Here is a 17,176-nt window from a genome sequence, read left to right as displayed (position 1 = left end):
GGCCCCGTGGCCCGGCCCGGCCCTGCAGCGCGCGGGGCGCAGGGGGCGGCCCGGCCCGCTGCCCCCTCACGGGGAGGTTGCACCTGCCCGCCCCAAAATACCCGTTTATTCCCCAGAACGGGTTCCACTGCCCTGGGCAGGCTGCCCATCGCGGGCACCACGGCCACCCCTGGAACTGGGCTGCGCCGCACCGTGTCCTTCCCACACACGGTCACACATGCAGCTGTGGATTAGACGCTGAAATGCCGCCTTTTGGGCCCATTTTGAGGCCGCTCYGGCAGCCCCCTCCACCAGCACCCTGTGGGAAGGGAGCAGGGCGAGGCTCCATCAGAATTCCTCACAAACTTGTTCCCAAGAACATTTTCGGCTCCCTGATGGCTAGTGACGTTCTGAAGTGCCAGCRTTGCTGCTAATCCTTGGTTGGGTGCAAGGCTAATGCCCACATTTCGTGGGAAATGAGCTCAAACTGGAAACTTCGCTTCATTGCACCTGATCCTCTCAACTCCTCTGAATCCACGTTGCCTGAAACATGACCGACCGTGTTGTAATATACAAGGGACAAGGTGAAAAAGTGGATGAATATTTCTGCAATAAAATGTATTGAGTTGATAAAATACTGTGCAGCCACCGCTAGARGATGAGCACCAGCCCTGACCCCAAAATATTCTGGAACAGCAAACTCTGGCAATTGATATTGTGGGTTTCTGATTCTCTTGTGACCGAGAATGGTTTTTAGTGTAAGGGTCAGGGTTTTGGGGTGACATCTAACTTTCTGAGAACGAACTAACAAGCTCAAGATGCTTTCTGAAAGCTGCAAAAAAAAAAAAAAAAAAAAAGAGCCAAATAACCCCCCCAAAATTGTGACTGCTGCTTCTCTTGCTTCAGAGGAGGAAATAAATCATTTTTCTCCTGAAAGATTTAAGAATTTTCTCCTGAATGCCATTTTCCAAAAGCAGTGGGAGTTTGCGGAGTGCTGGCTGGACGGCCGGTGTCTCTTTCCCTCACGTGGGCCKCCGGAAAGCGCCTCCTCACCGAGGTAAGCGGCGTCCTTGCCCTTGCTGGAGTTGCGCATGCAGAGCTTAAGGTTATCATTTGTCCACACTTAAAAGGCCTACATGGGTTTCTGCCATCAGCTGTTTTGTTTCAATTTAGACTTTTTTTTGGTGTCTCGCTGGTCTTTTACAGGTTTAAATTAYGTACAAGCTGGTTTTGATGAGCATGAGTTCTGTGGAGTAGCATAGAGCTTGCTCTGTAGTTAGGAAACTTAGTCATGGGGTGTTAGGACTGGGAGGTTGCGCTATGGGCGGGTTTTGCTCCGTGTTCAAGCTCCAATTCCCTTCCACAGGCACTGCCTCGCTGGGCACAGCTGCAGCAAAGCCCAGAGTTTGATTTTAATGCAGAGCGAAGTCCACTTATCTTGCTGAGAAGTTGAGCTCATGCCCTCCTTGCAAAGGGCACCCCTGGGGAGAGCAACAAACAGCTTCCCCGCAGCTCCCCAGCGCGAGGGAGCGTGTGGTTGTGTCCGCAYGCTCAACCCGCTGCAGAAACACCCCCATCCAGATGGTGCTTTGGCCCCAGCGGCTCCCGCCTGCCCAGTCTGGGCTGTTGTGGTCTCAGCTTTGCAATCTGCAAAGCTAAGGATAGTCAACTAGGAAAGCGAATTTACCACCCTGCACCCTTGGGCTGTGGTTCAGATAAAAGCCAAGTCCTTAATGGTGAAACAAGACAAAAGATAAATTCCTCAGGGCTCGTGAAGGAGGGAGAAGTGCAGCACGTGCTAGTCAGGGTGCTGACCATGCTGTTCTGCCCCAGCTAGGATGTGCYCTAGCTCTACGGCTGTGGAAGCACTGGGCTGCTGGAGCCCCTTTCTCAAGAAGAAATAAAATGTGTCTTCGCTACCACTTAAAGCAAGAGCAGGTGGAGCSGTCTGGAGGGCTCACTCCACCTGAGAGCAATAGAGGACACARGGTATGAAGCAAATGCCAATGGGGCAACAGAGAGAGGTATATTAGGATCAGCTGTCCTGCTCTGATTGYCTTCAGGTGTTCCTTTGCACGGGGAGTGCGTAGGGCTCAAATGTGTTTGCATGAGGTCCACAAAGAGTTTTGCTTTGAGCTTGCCATGTCTCTTTTGATGTATATTAACTTTTTTTTTTTTTTTTTTTTTTTTTTTTTTGCGGAGGGGAGGGCGATGATGTTAGCAGGCAAGATTTGGACCTTGGGAGGAAAGAAAAGCAGGTAAGTTTATCAGACTATAAGGCAAATGTGAGATTTTGGTTGTTGGTAGGATCAGAAGTTTGGCTGGAGTCTGGTCCTTGAAAGAAATAAAGATATGGGGATGAGATGCTGAGTCTGTGATGAGCTCTCAACAGCAAAAACAGTTTTTATGTGGATTAGACCTCACTGTTGGTGGGGTGGGGGAAAGGAGGTTCAGGCTGGTGGATTCAACTGACCAAGTSCCCTAGCTGAGTATCTGCATCTGCTAGGTATGGATCATGGTATACAGCTCTGTATGGGGCACTGAGAAAATCTGACTTCCTTGAGTTGTGGATGTATTTGTAGTCTGTTTTTCTAACTCAAGCAGTGACTTGTTTCAGTCTTGCATCAGTTCATGGTTTGGGCACTGAATTTTCTTCCGCTCTCCCTCTGCAGTGTAAGGTCCCCTRTATGTGCCTGTGTTCTTGTAGGCTGTTTCAGCTGGCAGAAAGCTTGGGGTGGAGTTTTWTATTTTTCTTTTTCACTCTGGTCTGTGTTAAAACAGCACAGTTTGGGGTTGGTCGAGCATTAGAGGTGTGCGGAGATCCCCGGGGTTGCTGTTGGTGCCCTTGTCCTGCATGTGACCTGTGCCCAGACATGCCTTTCTCATGTGATCCTCCCCGTCAGGAGGCCTCGTGTGCTGGCAAGCACAATAACCCAACATATTTTCTTCCTGAAAAGAACTCTGCTTGGGATAATCTGGAATTATCCCCAGTTGGCGGAAAAGAAACCGTGGATGTGAAGGGGCCTGCCGCTTTGCTGGGCGGCTCTGCCAGGACAYAGCTGATTTGGAGGGCTGGTTTCCACACTCCCTGCCTTCTATTGATGCTGTTGCTGCTGCTGGTGGTGTCCTCTTGGACGACAGACAGACAGACTAACGGTGTAGGTGGAAGGTTGGTCTCTGACCAAGAGCTCCTAGAAAATACTCTCCTACCCTGAGGTGCTTGGATATCACCATAAGATGTTGAGGGATGTTTAAGTACMCAGATAGATATTTCACTGTTTCAGCATTAAAATAAGTCTCCTCAATGTAACTCCATTATTCTTTGTTTAAGAGATAAATATACTGTCATTGTCAGGCTAGATGTTCCCCTTTGTCAGTGTCTCATGGCTCACTTCCTGGGGTTAGATAGATTGATGAGAGCTGTTTAATATTCTTGCCTCAATTACTAGTGAGAGTTGCCAACTCTCATGATGACTGCTGCTTTTCTTAAAGCATCAGCTTCTTGATGTATATGTATGTGTGTTAAGATGTGTGGCTAACATATACATATACATGTTAGCTACACAAGAACCCGACCTCTCCTTTTTGGTCTTGCAAAGGCAGGTACATAATGGACTTGCTGAAGTCTATCAAACCAGTCATAGTTTTGTTACTGCACTTCTTGGAAATCTAGGATATTTTCCTTTATTTAAGCAGCATATGCATCACTAAGGCTTTGCTTTTGAACATGAGTTTGCCCCGCTGTGCAGGTTTAACTTCCTATCTTACAGCTTCACAACCGTAATAAAAACACTTGGTGTTGCCCTGAACCTCCCGCCAGTCAAGAGGCTGTAATAGACTTAATGGTACCAGTGTGGCTGTTAAAATTAAGAAGGTGCTCCATAGTCAAATTGTTTGTTATTAGCTCTCTCTAAAGTACTAATTTAAAGTAGTAATTTAAAGACTAATTTAAAGGCTTGAAGGTCTTTTCCAGCCATAATGATTCTATGATTCTGTATTATCTAGTCTATGATTCACAGAGGCACTTTAACAGTCTCTTGTGCTTGTGCTCGCACGGGGAATGTGCAGTTTTTACATAGCTCTGTGCTTGGGCTGACTTGAGCCTTGGCTGCCTCCACTGCTGCCATCCCTTCAGTGTGACCCCTTGTGCTGTTGTCGAGATCAAGGCTGTGGCATGAARCTGGTCGTGGCCTCTGCAGTTCTGGGGAGTCTGCGTTTTGTTGTTGTTTTGGATGTTCTCTGCATGTTTGTCACTGATGAAAGCATAGCTTATCTGGCAACTTTCAGTTGACCCAAAGTTCATAAACACTCGGGGATTTTACATTGCACACAAATAAAATGGAAAATATTATTCTTGTGGTTATTTTCTGCAAGTTCTGTTACCTCAGTGACATCTTGGGAGGTATCAAGCTCTCAATATGTAAGTGTTTGTGTATCAACAACATCAAACAGTGTGGATTTTTTTTTCCCCAAGCATGGTTGCTTCTTTTCATGTACTCATATAACTGAACAAGCATTAGAATAATAATAGTTTCTGGCATGCTAGAGAAGAGACACACTTAATTCTGCCTGATAGGCCACCAGTTTGGTCGCTGGAGAGCGCCAGCTCTATGAGCGTTATTTGCAGTGTAATAACTGTTGATTCGAGGGAATTCCTGTACTTCAGAAATTGTCCAGTAAAATACAGTGTATTTGCAAAAACACAAACCAACCCACGCAAGTATTGCTGTTTGTCAGACTGGAGGGGAGTCCTTGCCTCTTAAAATATATGTGTTTTTTGATGTAGAGTCTGCGGYGCTGGGTGCGTGGTGCTATCAGTGTGGGAACTGCTTCCCTCTCCTCCTGGTAGGAGGACTTGCTGGTCACAAAGCTCTTTTAGGTCCCCATGGCGGGGCGGAAGGACAGAGCGCTTTACTGGCTTGCTCTGGAGCTCAGCATTTAATGTGAGGCTGTAACTTGCAGCCTGTGATTCACACCCTGAAGAGAAGGGTGTCAGGGCTCTGAGATGGGGCTTGCCAGGACATCAGCACCCTCCTGTTGAGGCCTTGAGACACGGGAGCTGTGACTACTGCAAATGTGTCATTAAATTTTATTTTCCTCTAATTTCATCTGAAATTTCTGTCTTGGTGGGAACCCAAGGGGGAAACCCCTTGGTCGGTTTATACCTTGTTTGGAGCTCATCTAAATTATATCCACACTAATACACCACTTACACATGCATACAGATGCTTGCCTTTCCTCTGCAAACACTATAAGCCTGACAGAAGTATGAAGGAATAAAATCAATTCTGTGCTCCTGTCAAGGAGATGACTACTATTAGTGCTCAAACGGTGCTGTGCAGGCAAGTGAAGCAAAAAACACCTGCAAACTGGGAGAATGTGGCTCTCCAGAGAGCTCTGGGGAGCCCCTGCCGCGGCCGTTGTATAAAACCTCACAGATTAYAGAGGAGTTTTCTCATTGCTGTAAATGCTGTAAAATAAAACCTTTATTTTTTAGAGTAACTTCAAAGTTTTTATCCCATCTAAAAATAACGATTRTATTGATGAGACCAATATATTTGTTATTAAAAATGATATATTGATGGGCTCAGCTCCAGCTCATCCTGGGTTAACAGTTTCCTCTCGAAAGCCCATGTCCCTTTTAACAAAGCACCTGCAAAAAATATTTGCACATGATTTAATGGATCAGCTTGGAGATCCATTGAGTCCAGTTCTGGTTTTGGCAGCAGCACTAGTGCATTTCTAGCAAAAAGTGTAAGCAGGGGCAAGCACCTTCGGTTATTTTACTAACTTATTCTTTCAGTCTTCAACTGCAGCCCAGGATTGGTACCTTCATGTTTAGTGTTTTTTGCTTTTGTTTTTTTATGTGTTTTTTTTTTTCTTATGTTAACTTGTGTATTTACTTTTGAATACTTCAAAACTTTTATTATCTGCAACACCCCGAGGCAGCGAGTTCCACCCGCTGACTGCGCGAGCAGGAAGCAGCCCCTGCTTTGCTGGTGCTCAGCCTGACCTCCTTGTTTTATGTGTTGTCTCTTTATTGCAGCAGACACTGAGCGGTTGTTCCCTGCTCTCCTCCTCCATGTCCCTCGCCTTCCAGCAAGATTTCCCCTCAGCCATGTGTTTTGCAGAGTGTAGGTAACTGTATCTTGTGAAGAAGTGGTTTCACTCCTTTACAAGTCCTTATTGGCCTTTATGGCCCTCCTGATTCCACTGTATCCTCTGGGAAAAGGAGCTCAGAACTGAGCAGGGTATTCAGGATGTAGGCACTCCTTGGAACTGCACAATAGCATAAAGATAAATCTTCTGCTAATAATTCCCAGTATTTGATTTGCTTCTTTGGCAGCTGCTATGTGCTCAGTTGATAACTACGGTGAAGGAAACTGTCCTAACCTCATATATTGTGTGTTAATCAGTTCTTCTCAGTGCCTTTTTTAAGTTGTCTTCTCCTGAAGGATTTCCTTGAATTCTTTCTGATTTCATCTCCAGACTGTCCAGTGATTTCACATGCCTGATAAGAGGTATCTCATAGTCTTTAATCTTCAAAACAGGACAAAWTAAGGGACAAAGTAAATGTATCCACTTAGTATTTGTAATGAACAGGTGGATTTAAAAGATGTGGTGACTTGTTCTCTTGTATAGATTAGGTTTAGCTTTGATTTTGTTAAATCTTACTGTGTTTGTTGCACATCCAGAGGGTACTTCAGAGTATTTGTTAATGCTGCCTTCTGTGACAAGAGACTGTGAGCACATACACCTCTTGTTAGAGCTGGTGTYGTGCTGTAAGTGCATTCATTCTATACTGACACTCATGCCATGCATTTTAGCTGTGTGCCTATATAGTACTTTGCTTGGGCAGTATATTTAGCAAATTATATTATCAAATGATTATGTTAGAATGACTGGTTGACATCTAGTACACAAATTATGACACTAAACTTACTATGTATGCGCTGGAGCTATAGCTGATTTTGGTGACAGATGGAAAACTCCACTGAACCTTTTATTGGCCATATGCCACTTCTGAGTGTTGGCCAACAACAAGATTTGTTGCTAATATATAATGATTTAAACAGTAAAAAGAGCAGCTGCACTTTGATTTTTGGTGTCTTTACTCCAGGTTTTCCTGGAGCCTTTGAATATCTACTGCTGCTTTCTAATGCAAAACTGTCACTTCTAGTCTATGAGTAGAGACTTTATCTTTGCAGCATTATACATGGTGAAATTTTATTTTTTGGTGCTTGTAACTGAAGCTGTCCTCTGCCTTTTATTGGGTTATCAAGTTGATAACCTAAAAATSTTCCTGCAACATGGGGCTAGGAATGGCTTGTTAGAAGTCAGACCTGTTGCATTGTACCACCACTSAACTTTTTTTAGGCTGTCAGTAACCCTTAAATTTTATGGCCTGCCTGAGGACTGCGACCAGCTTTCCTGCAGCTGGTCCTGCTCCGAGAAGACAACTTTCTAAGCTCAGCTCATTGAGAGGGGCTGTGCATGGTGYTCATCGTGCTACCGGGATGGAGTTGGTACCGAGGAGTATGTGAATAGAAACTGAAATCATTATCTGTGCTGAACATGTCATGTCCTTGCTGTCCCTGCAGGAAACTTGCTGCTGTCAATACTGTGACCTTCATCCCTCCYGAGGAGGGTTTCACTGTGTCAATAGCCTCACTTCAATATTCATTCGGAGAAAAGCAAGATTGGAAGCTGGAAAGCAGAGCTGTTCTGGCCTTGGGCCYGACACCAAAGAGCATGGTGAGGGAGGTGCCTGATGAATGTCAGCTTCCCATAAAACTGCACAGGCTCTTTGGGGGGAAAAAATCCTCATTCTTTCTGCAAGCTTGTACATGGGTACAAGTGGTAAAAAGCCTGGCTGTTTGGGGCATAATCAATCTGTGCTGCACAGAGAGGCACTCTGGGGGTTTTAAGGACATATTTGATTAGTAGTGTTGGTCAGATGACAACCATCGTGTTGCTTCCGTGCCAAGGGAGGTATAAAATTGTCCTTGCCTAAAATGCTTGCACCTGGATGCTTCTTTCACCTGCCTGGCAGTGTAAGAAATGGGATGAATGTTGCTGTCTCCTGCCTCCACTCAGAGGTGGGTAGCAGGCAAAGGAACCCCAGGAACACTACAGGCTCGTGTAGTCTGGCTGCTGCTGTGACCGTGTTCTGCTGTGTTTGCACCACTCTCCACTCCGCCTCCTGCAGCGTGGCCTGGCCGCTGACWGCAGCGTGTTGCCCTGCCCAGCCTTTCTTTCAACAGGCCCATGTTTTGTTATGCTTTTTATTGATTTATTCTGTATCTCTTCCCTTAGCTTGGGAAAAGCAGCCACAGAATTCTTCTGGCTGCAGGGAGGTTCTTTCTTCCCTGCTAACAGTCTGTCTGCTCCAGTTCAAATGTTTGCTGGCATGTTCCTCATCCAAGTCTTTTTTTTTTTTTTTTTTTTTTTTTTAAACTGATTCTTTCAGGCTCCCTCTTTGATCTTATCTATGGCAAGCAATCAATATCAAACAATCAAATGCCAAATATGCTGTGCAGTATCCAAAATCTTTGTAAAGCGGTATAGATATTCACCACTTGGTCATGTCTCATAAAGCATTAGACCCATGTGACATTCGCATTGGTGACGGTGAGAGAAAACAGYGTAATTTCTATTTGTACTGGAATTGAGAAGTCAAAGATTTAGTTTTGAGAGGGKTTCATAGGTATGTTGCCAATCTGAACAGCACTTTCTGGGCAATAATTCTCCCAGAAATGTGGATGCTCTCATTGTATCATCCATGTGCTGGGCACTTTTCCAGAATGTCCTGCGTTGTATTTTCATCTTTCATAGCTAGTGTCCGACACCTCATGCGTGTGAGGCCAACCACCTTCCTTTGATTTCACTTCTATGCATTTTTGATGGCACCTTGTCCGGTGCCTGGTGATAGGAAAGGTCAAGCTGTGTGATATGTGCATAGAGCAGCTGCCCGGCTTCTTGCTGGTACCCTGTTTTTCTGCTGCTGAGCAGATCTCTCACGCGTGTGTTCTTGGTTGGGTGCAAGCTGTTGCCCATAAAGGCAGCAAATATGCTTTCCTTCTGCTTTGGTCTGGTTCCCTAATTCCTGTGAATGTCGMTCACTGCATCAGCAGCTCATCATAGTGTTTGCTCACATCAACACAGGCTGATCTGAAAGTGAGTTTGTGCTGCTGGGTGCACGTAGCAAAGCCCTCCCATTTCTGTGCCTTTAAAATGAGGACGCCGATGGTGCCCTGTGTTGGGGCAGACAAGTTCTAGGGTCTGACGACTGGGATTACTTGAGAACTCATCCTCCTAACTACGCTGCTGATGGCAGATGAAGCAGGGAGAAGTGGCCGAGTGTTCTCTGATTGCTCTGGCAGAGACTGCATCCATTGAGGTCTGGGTGGATTTATCAATGACGCAGCCCCGACTCCCTGGAGCTGCAGCCTCATTCCCCGTTCCCTCCTGGGCTGTATACAGCTGCAGTGTGCAACCGAGCTCTAATTAATGTTAACAATTTTACAGGTTGATATGGGGCTGAGAAAAAGCTTCTGTGTTGATGATAAAGGCCTATGGCGTTAGGTTTGTGTGCATACACGTATATATGTGATTGAAATAAAATGTGCATAATGCGTCAGAAAGAGCTACTGTGCCACWATCAGGCACTCAGCAAAGATGCTTTTGGTTTCCCTCTCTAGCCCCAAGTTTGATATGCTGGAATTAAAATACTTAATAGGAGAAAATTTTACCAAGTCCTGGCACCTTCAGCTCCTGTCTCAAAGCTGCCAGTGCAGAAGCTGATGCTTGGTACTGGTATCCAACTGCAGGCAAATCTCAGGTGCAAACAGGGTGGTTATTAATCAGCAGCCATGCTAGTGACTATTTGTAGATATTCATTTTTTTTGCATAGTAGTACAAAAATTACTTGACTGTTTAACCACATTGGACTAGCACAGGTAGCAATAATCACAGCCAGGTACTGTTAAATGTATTTCTCCTTCCCAGGTAATTAGCTTGTGTGAATAGTCAGTAAGATTGTGTGTGTAGAACAGCTGAGGTTTTACCTCATGTCTTCCTGAGGTTTCTGTTTGCTCCTAGTAGTATATGCCTACTATTATATACTTAACTATGCAATCAAGTTATCTGGGGAATTTAAAGGTTTCAGGAAAGCAAAGGCTCCATCAGAACTAATGTTCCCCTCCTACTGGTGACAGTACCTTGGGGTATCAAAATGAAAAGCAGAAATGAAAGTGAACGGCATTCGCTTCAGCAGCAGTGCTGAGCATCATTGTGAATTAAATTAGAGCTGGCGCAGGCGTAAGACTTTATATTTTTGGTTTGCACATTTTTTCAGATCGCTTTCCTCTGCTGACCTTGAAAGCACTGGCTATTTATTAGCATAATGTGATTACACACCTATCTGCAGGGTTTAAGATGGAAATTGAAACCTTGCAATAATTTGGCTAAAAACTACTAGAGCATTCAGGCAGCTGTCAAAATTTCCCAAGAAGCCATATTAAGCAAAATCAAGCTGTAGGTGTTTAACTGATATCTAAACACAGTCAGCCCAGCTACCTGGGTAGGTGGCAATTTGGCTGGCTTAATTGGTTGGCTACAGATATGAATTATTAGTAAAATGCAGTTTGCTGACAGCTTACACACTGTGGGCCACAGACTCCTCTCAGTCCACATGTGCAGCTTGTATTGTAGCCAAATTAGATGCATTTATAATTCATTCCTCGGTCTCGCGCGCTCCTTCTCTCGCTCTTTCTTTCCCTGTACAATCGGTATTTCTAGCATAGATGGATTAACACCAGGGCTTTATTAATTACATGTCTGGGAGCACATAGTTTGCTATCGCCTTATGGATTCCTTTAGGTGTAGGTGGGAAAAACTCATGGTAGAAATAGCAGCAGCAGTACTTTTGCCTGAAATATGGTTGTAGCTTGTTTAAATGGTAGGTTTCCCCTTTGGTGGGGGGAAGGAAAGCCCCTGGTGTGGATATGTAAGTACTGGTAATTTCCAGGCAGTCCGTGCAGTGGGCTACATGCCAGAACTTGCCTGATGCCCTTTCTGGGTCCTAAGGTCGTTCATTCTGAAGGCAGAGGCGATCGGCAGTGCTGGTAAGTAATTCTGTTGCTTTATTTGCATTTCCTTTCTTTTGTAGTACAGACTGTAATAGCTGAGTGGCTGTTGGGTTCTCTAAATCTGGAAGAACCCTGTATGCTCTGTGGAATCCTTGCTGAAAATGCGCGCAAACTCAGTGTGTTGTGGATTGGAGAATGATTTTGGGGCATTTCTGTCACTTGCAGGGTGTCTTTTGTGGAAATATTTACATTAGGCACATGGACAATTTTTTTGTGAGAGTGAGCAAAAAAGACAGGTGCTACTAGTGCATTTAGTTACTTAAATAGTAAGTGTGTCTTTGTTAAATCGTCTGACTCGGTTATAAGGGTTTAYGCAAGCTTAAAACTTCCTAAAATGGTCTGTGGTGAGGGAGACTTGAGTGCCTGGGCAGGGGAGAACAACTGTAAAGCTTCTGTGCTGTTTCATGGTGAAAACCCTGGCCTGCTTGGCAGTGAACTTAATAATGAGCCGTGAAAATGTTGGTCTACTTTCTCTTGCATATTTGAAATCATCCCTGTGAAACACTACACAGGGAGCACTGCAATCGCATGGTAATCACCTAGAAGCACATTGCAGTATTTCCTTGTTCGGAAACACCAGGTAAATTTTCAGTGTGTTATAAACAGTTCTGACTTTTTGGTGAATAATTTCTAGTGCTGTGTGACTAGGATATTTGGTGGATAGTAGTTCAGAACTGGGCAGGAAGACTTTATTATCCAGCAGGTGTTTTTCTATGCGCTGTTCCTTATAAAAGAGAACACACAGCAATAAAGCATAAACATCCTTTTTCTATTGTACGGTGTTTCTTTTTAACTTTTCAACACACTGTTATTTTAATGTGATGTGGAGAGAAGGGCCCCAAAGCCTGTTAAATGACTCATTTGTGTCCTCTGAAGTCCATCCAAATTTGAGAGAATGAGGGGGGGAAAAAGGAAGGAAATAGAGATTAGCTATCAGTGCCTAAGCAGCGTGGGGAACTGTTTGTTCTYGCTGCTGGTGTCTGTCTCTGTACAGCCTCAGGTAGGTGAGTTCTGCCCTTCSCAACAGTATGTTTCTGGAGGTAATTTAAAATCAGAGAAGTAGTTTCTGAGGTTAACTGTGAGATTAAAATTCTAGACTTTGAGTGATATGTACCAGACTTTCACTTCATTAATGTGTAGTGATCTATCTCGTGTCTGGATTAATAACTGAGATCTGTCTTTTCCTCTGCCTAAAAAAGTATTAAAAGTATGCAAAGTGGGTTGGTCTCCCTTCTGACCAAAATTGTTATGGGCAGTTTTGCTTAGGAATCTTAAACTGGGCCTTAGTTGTGCAATGTGGTGCAGACAAGACAGTGCTKGTGTCCATGCAGAGCCGTGCAAGGGCAGCTCCAGTGAGATCTTATGTCTAGGGCAGTGTTTTGTGCATCTTTTAGCCACTCAAAGGTGCATGGTTTTCCACATTAGTGACCTTCTACACTAGCAGTTTATTAAGCAAGATTTTTTTGGCATGTCCTTTTCCTGTAGTGAGCAAAGCATAGCAAGCATTGGTTTAGTTTTGCTCATGGGCTTGCTCCAAGTGGTTGTTTGCTGGGGTAAGTTCCTGCAGGATTTATATGAGCACTCTATCTACTGCTGAGGTGGTGTGTAATTAGCAATAACTAAATGAAGCAGATCAGGCTTATGTCAGGCTGTCAACTCCTTTGTGAAGATAAACCCAGAGAGACAAAGGAAAAACATTCCAGAGCTGTGGAAAGCAGAGGGGATGGTCGGGGCGCACACTTCTCCACACACAGCTAATGCACGCTCTTGTTAAGCTAACCCATGTCAGAAACCTGTGAGTTAGTGCCCACCTTGTGTGCACTGTGTGGTCCCTTGGTTTCCCTTACATGGCAAGATSTAAGGTTTGCAGGAATCCTGCATTTCTGGACTGTGGAAGCAGGATTTTTGCTGGCTTCGATACCTTGCGTATTCATATGGAGTGGATCTGGCAGGGAGGTGCAGAGRGCTCTGGGAAATGCACACGTGTCTGTGATTAAATCAGACTCGGTGTCCTGGAAGTCCTGCTGCTGCCAGGCCAGAATCTGGTTAGTTTTGTAATTCCCTTCCTGCCACCCTGCCCTCCAGCTCCAAACAGCAGCCGCCAATGTGGTGCAGTGGGCTGAATCCAGAGCTAGAACGGCTCCGAGCACGGGCACACTGCCTAGCATTATTTTTCAAGCCTGGCATCTCTGACCACACTTTTAAGAGTGAGAGCTTCATAATTCAAGCCAGATCTTCAAGGCAAAACACACTTACCCTTGGGCTGAGTGTGTGGTCCACCAGGACAGTTAGTGTGGCCAGCTTCCCAGGATGGCTTTGGAGGGGCCTGTGGGCAAAAGGAGGGGGTCTCTAGCTGGGATAGCTGCTGCTTCTGTCAGGAGCTACCACCTGTTCTTCTGTCCTTCTTGGTGCAGTTACTGTGCGTGAGCAGCAGATGTGTTGGGGCCTTGTCGCGTGGCCCTGCAGGGGTGCAAGGGCACATGCCTTAAATGACACGTTTAGATCTCTTCCTTTCATGCCTGGATAAGATGATGCCTGCTTATGGTTGCAGCTGAAGTCACTGGATGCCAGAGACTGAGTGGACAGTTAACAACCGGCATCAGCTTTATTCTCCCTAGATGTTTATTGCYGTGGCCCTAGAGTTGTTCAATTGCTCTGGGCAGTGTGAGGGACGTGGACTCCTTGCACGGAGGGAGCAGGAACGTGCCATGTCGCACACAACGTCCCTCCGTGTCGGTAGACAGCCCTCCCTGCTCCTCTGGGTGCCCATCCATCCCCTTGGTGGCTGCTGGATGTGCGCAACTCTAGTCACTTGTTCAGAATTAAAGGGTTAATATTTGATGGACTTCCCTTCCCAAGTAAATTAATGACATGTTAGCTTTCACTGAGCATTTGTAGAGTGGCTCTGTTTAACGATTCCCTTTTGAAAACTTATTCAGGTTAATATTCTTCAGCACCTGTCGTTCCTCCATTCTCATCCTGTGCTCAGGATTTAAATTCTTGCAAGGAAAACCTTGAAATCATGAACCTTAGCCTGGGCTAGCAAGAGCAAGAAAAGCTTGAGAGAGTAYGGAGAAAATGGTTTTGCTAACCCCATATTCACCTCCTGATATAGGATAAATTGCATGTCCCTGGGCCCATCTGGCACAGCAGGGGAGCAATATCCTTTATGACAAAGACATTTTATTTAAGGTTTTCTTCCAGCTYGAGTCCAGAAAGGGAAATTGGTTTAGCCTGTGATGTTAGAAACCAGAATCAAGGCCTGTTGAGACAGAGGGCAAGCTGCCCTGTGACACCTTGGAGCATTCAGGCTAGGAACGGGCTTGTTTCCATTTTGCAGTGATCTCCCCTGAGATCTGTTGCTCCTCTTACCCAAGACGTATGCAGGGTCACATGTGCTGCACGGACAGCACCAAASTGTTCCCCTGCAGTCAAAGAGCTCCTCATATGAGCTCCTTTGGTCTCGCTCTAAATGCCAGAACACAGGGGACAAGGCCCTGGAACTGTTCCATCCCAAGAGGAAGCCCTCAGAAGAAAAAGGCTTTTGGTGGGAACGCTGGCAAACCGTGTCCTAAGGGGGAATGTTTCTGTGCTGTTGATGCCAATCTGAGGCGCTTTCGTAGTTTGCAGCAGTCTGCAGAAAGCTGCTGTTTGTGAACTAAAGGGCAGGGACCTTTGAGAAGYGTCGGTTTGACAGACCCTCTGCTTCACGTGGTGCATCGGGAAACAGTGTCTAGATTGTGCCTGTTGTGTATCTGATGGGGAGAATGATAACAGCTTGTTCATGCAGTATCAGAAGCTGTAGTCAGTCCCTAATTAGGGCATCAGGGCCAAAAAATACTCGTTTTGGAGGTCACGGTAAATCTTTGTTCTGAGCTATACCCRTACATTACAGTGTTCTTGAATATTGTAGTTCTTGCACCACCAGAGTCTCTTACTTCTTATTGACACGATTGGAAACTTCCCTTTGGGAAGGGAGGGCTACACACACAGTGATTGCTTCTGGACTGGACCCCTCTAGGTGAAGAGTCTTGTGTTAATTTCTTTTTTTGCTCATTTGGATTTAAGCAGCTCACATGGTTTCTTCTGTTTGGTGACCAATAGCCCTGCTGTTTATCTGCCCATCAGCTATTTCTGAGAAGTGGTAGCTGCCAAAACAGGTTTGAGACTGACAGAAGGATGTTTTTTCTGGGATAAGAAAACATTTTTGCTCCAAGGAACCAAGCCAAATCGGCTTGATTTAGCAGGGACATTGGTTTGGAAAAGAATAGGAAAATAATTCTGGTAATGCTGTTCCTATTTCACTGTTTGGAGACTGAAATTTTGTTTTGTTTTTGTTTAATTTGAAAGTAGCTTTTCATTTTAAAGCTTTGAATTTTTTATCACTTATTGCATTTTGCTTGAATTGTAATCATTTTATGGGAAACTCCTTAATAGATTTAAGTTCAGCTTTGGAACAAAGCTGGAGTTTTGGAAGTTCAAAGCCTTTAATGAAACCCAGTGTCTGTTTTTCACACGGCTTTCAAGCCGATCCCTGTAGTTCCTTCTGCCTGGATCACTGCAGCATCACTGGCATTCTGCACTGGGGAATACTTGTGAAGATCAGCAAAGGGCCTCAGCCTAGTGTGAAGTCTCTGGTTCTCTCCATATGAATACTTGTATCTTCATTTATGTGATACTGAAGTTTGGTACCAGGTAGATGTACAATRCCGTTTCTTGCTGATGACACCCCAAATTATTGACCCTTATGCTTGGAGGGTGACTGAAGCATTTAGTGATTGCTTGGAGCACTCATGTGGAAAGAAGCATGAGAAATCACTAATCCCTATAATAGAGCTCATTTGAGTCATCTGTCAGAGCAGTGCTACTACTGCACCATAGCAGTACTCATCTAAAAGAGAATCTGAAGTTGACCTTCTGTGCTATTTAAGTCTGATAAATTTTGTCTTTTGAGGCTTGGGTTTAGCTTGTGGAAGTTATTTCACATGGTATGCAAGTGGAGCTCGTTCTGTGACTGTCATAAAGGCTACATTGATGGATAACTGTTAATAATACTTGGGTTTCTTTCTTGTTATAAAAAGAAGAAATGTTGTGTCTTTTTCTTCCTTTGTTGTAGCTTCTTCTAAACCTGTGAGACTGAAATACAGACAAAATCAGGAGCGATTCTTCATGCCAGCTGTCAAAAATACTCCTCTGAAAAATCAGAATTGTGAGGATGAGGATCGTGGTGCATTCATTACAAGAAGTTTTCTTTCAGCAAAATATTATGCAGAGCCTCCTTCCTGAGGCTGATAGCTCCGATGCGATTGCAAATATATATTCTCGGTGGGATTAAAAAAGACTCTTGAAAGGCCAAGATGCCCATTATAAAGCTATCAGGCTGGAGAGTTGCCATTTGCTAGATTAATATGAGCCTGGCCAATTTTCCAAAACATACATCATAAAGAGAACAATGCTCAGCGTGGCCAAGGCGGCTCTCAAGGTGCTTTTCAGCCATTCATGAAATTGTCTTCAGATAGACAAAAGATGTGCCCAAGCAGCCTCTTGGAAAGAGCATTTTAGTTGATGTAGAAGCCAGTCTCTGGTTTATGAATATTTTTAGCTTTCCTCCCTTCTGCTCTCCTCTTTCCTTGCGACCTGGGAATGCAGTGGGAGAAGTTGGGAGCGCAGGGAGAAGGCAGTGGGTGCTGCAGCTTGTAGGACTTGCAGGGAGAGAGGTTGCTCTCTGGAAAGGGGAATTGCTCCCTTAGCCATGTGTTGCTCCTGGGCCCTATTCCCCAGCTTGGGCACTTCTGACTTGTGCTTCATCCACAGCTGTCCCGGAGTCCCACAGGGAGCGGAGCAGTAGGAAACCATTGACCCAGCAGCACCTTCCAGTCCTGCACAGAGGAGGATGTAGGAGAAATGGACTGTGTCAAATGATGGCTGTTGTAAAACACACCTTGCTTTAACGAGCTGGTTTGTTTTGGCGTTAATGAATGGGGAGAAGCGCTGTCGGTGCTTCGGAATGGGAAGCTAAATGCCTCAAGTGTGGCAAGTGATGCTTC

The sequence above is a fragment of the Nothoprocta perdicaria genome, unplaced genomic scaffold, assembly GCF_003342845.1.
Source record: "Nothoprocta perdicaria isolate Ctin4 unplaced genomic scaffold, notPer1 scaffold_41, whole genome shotgun sequence".
Lineage (NCBI taxonomy): Eukaryota > Metazoa > Chordata > Aves > Tinamiformes > Tinamidae > Nothoprocta > Nothoprocta perdicaria.
This window is presented reverse-complemented; position numbering follows the sequence as displayed.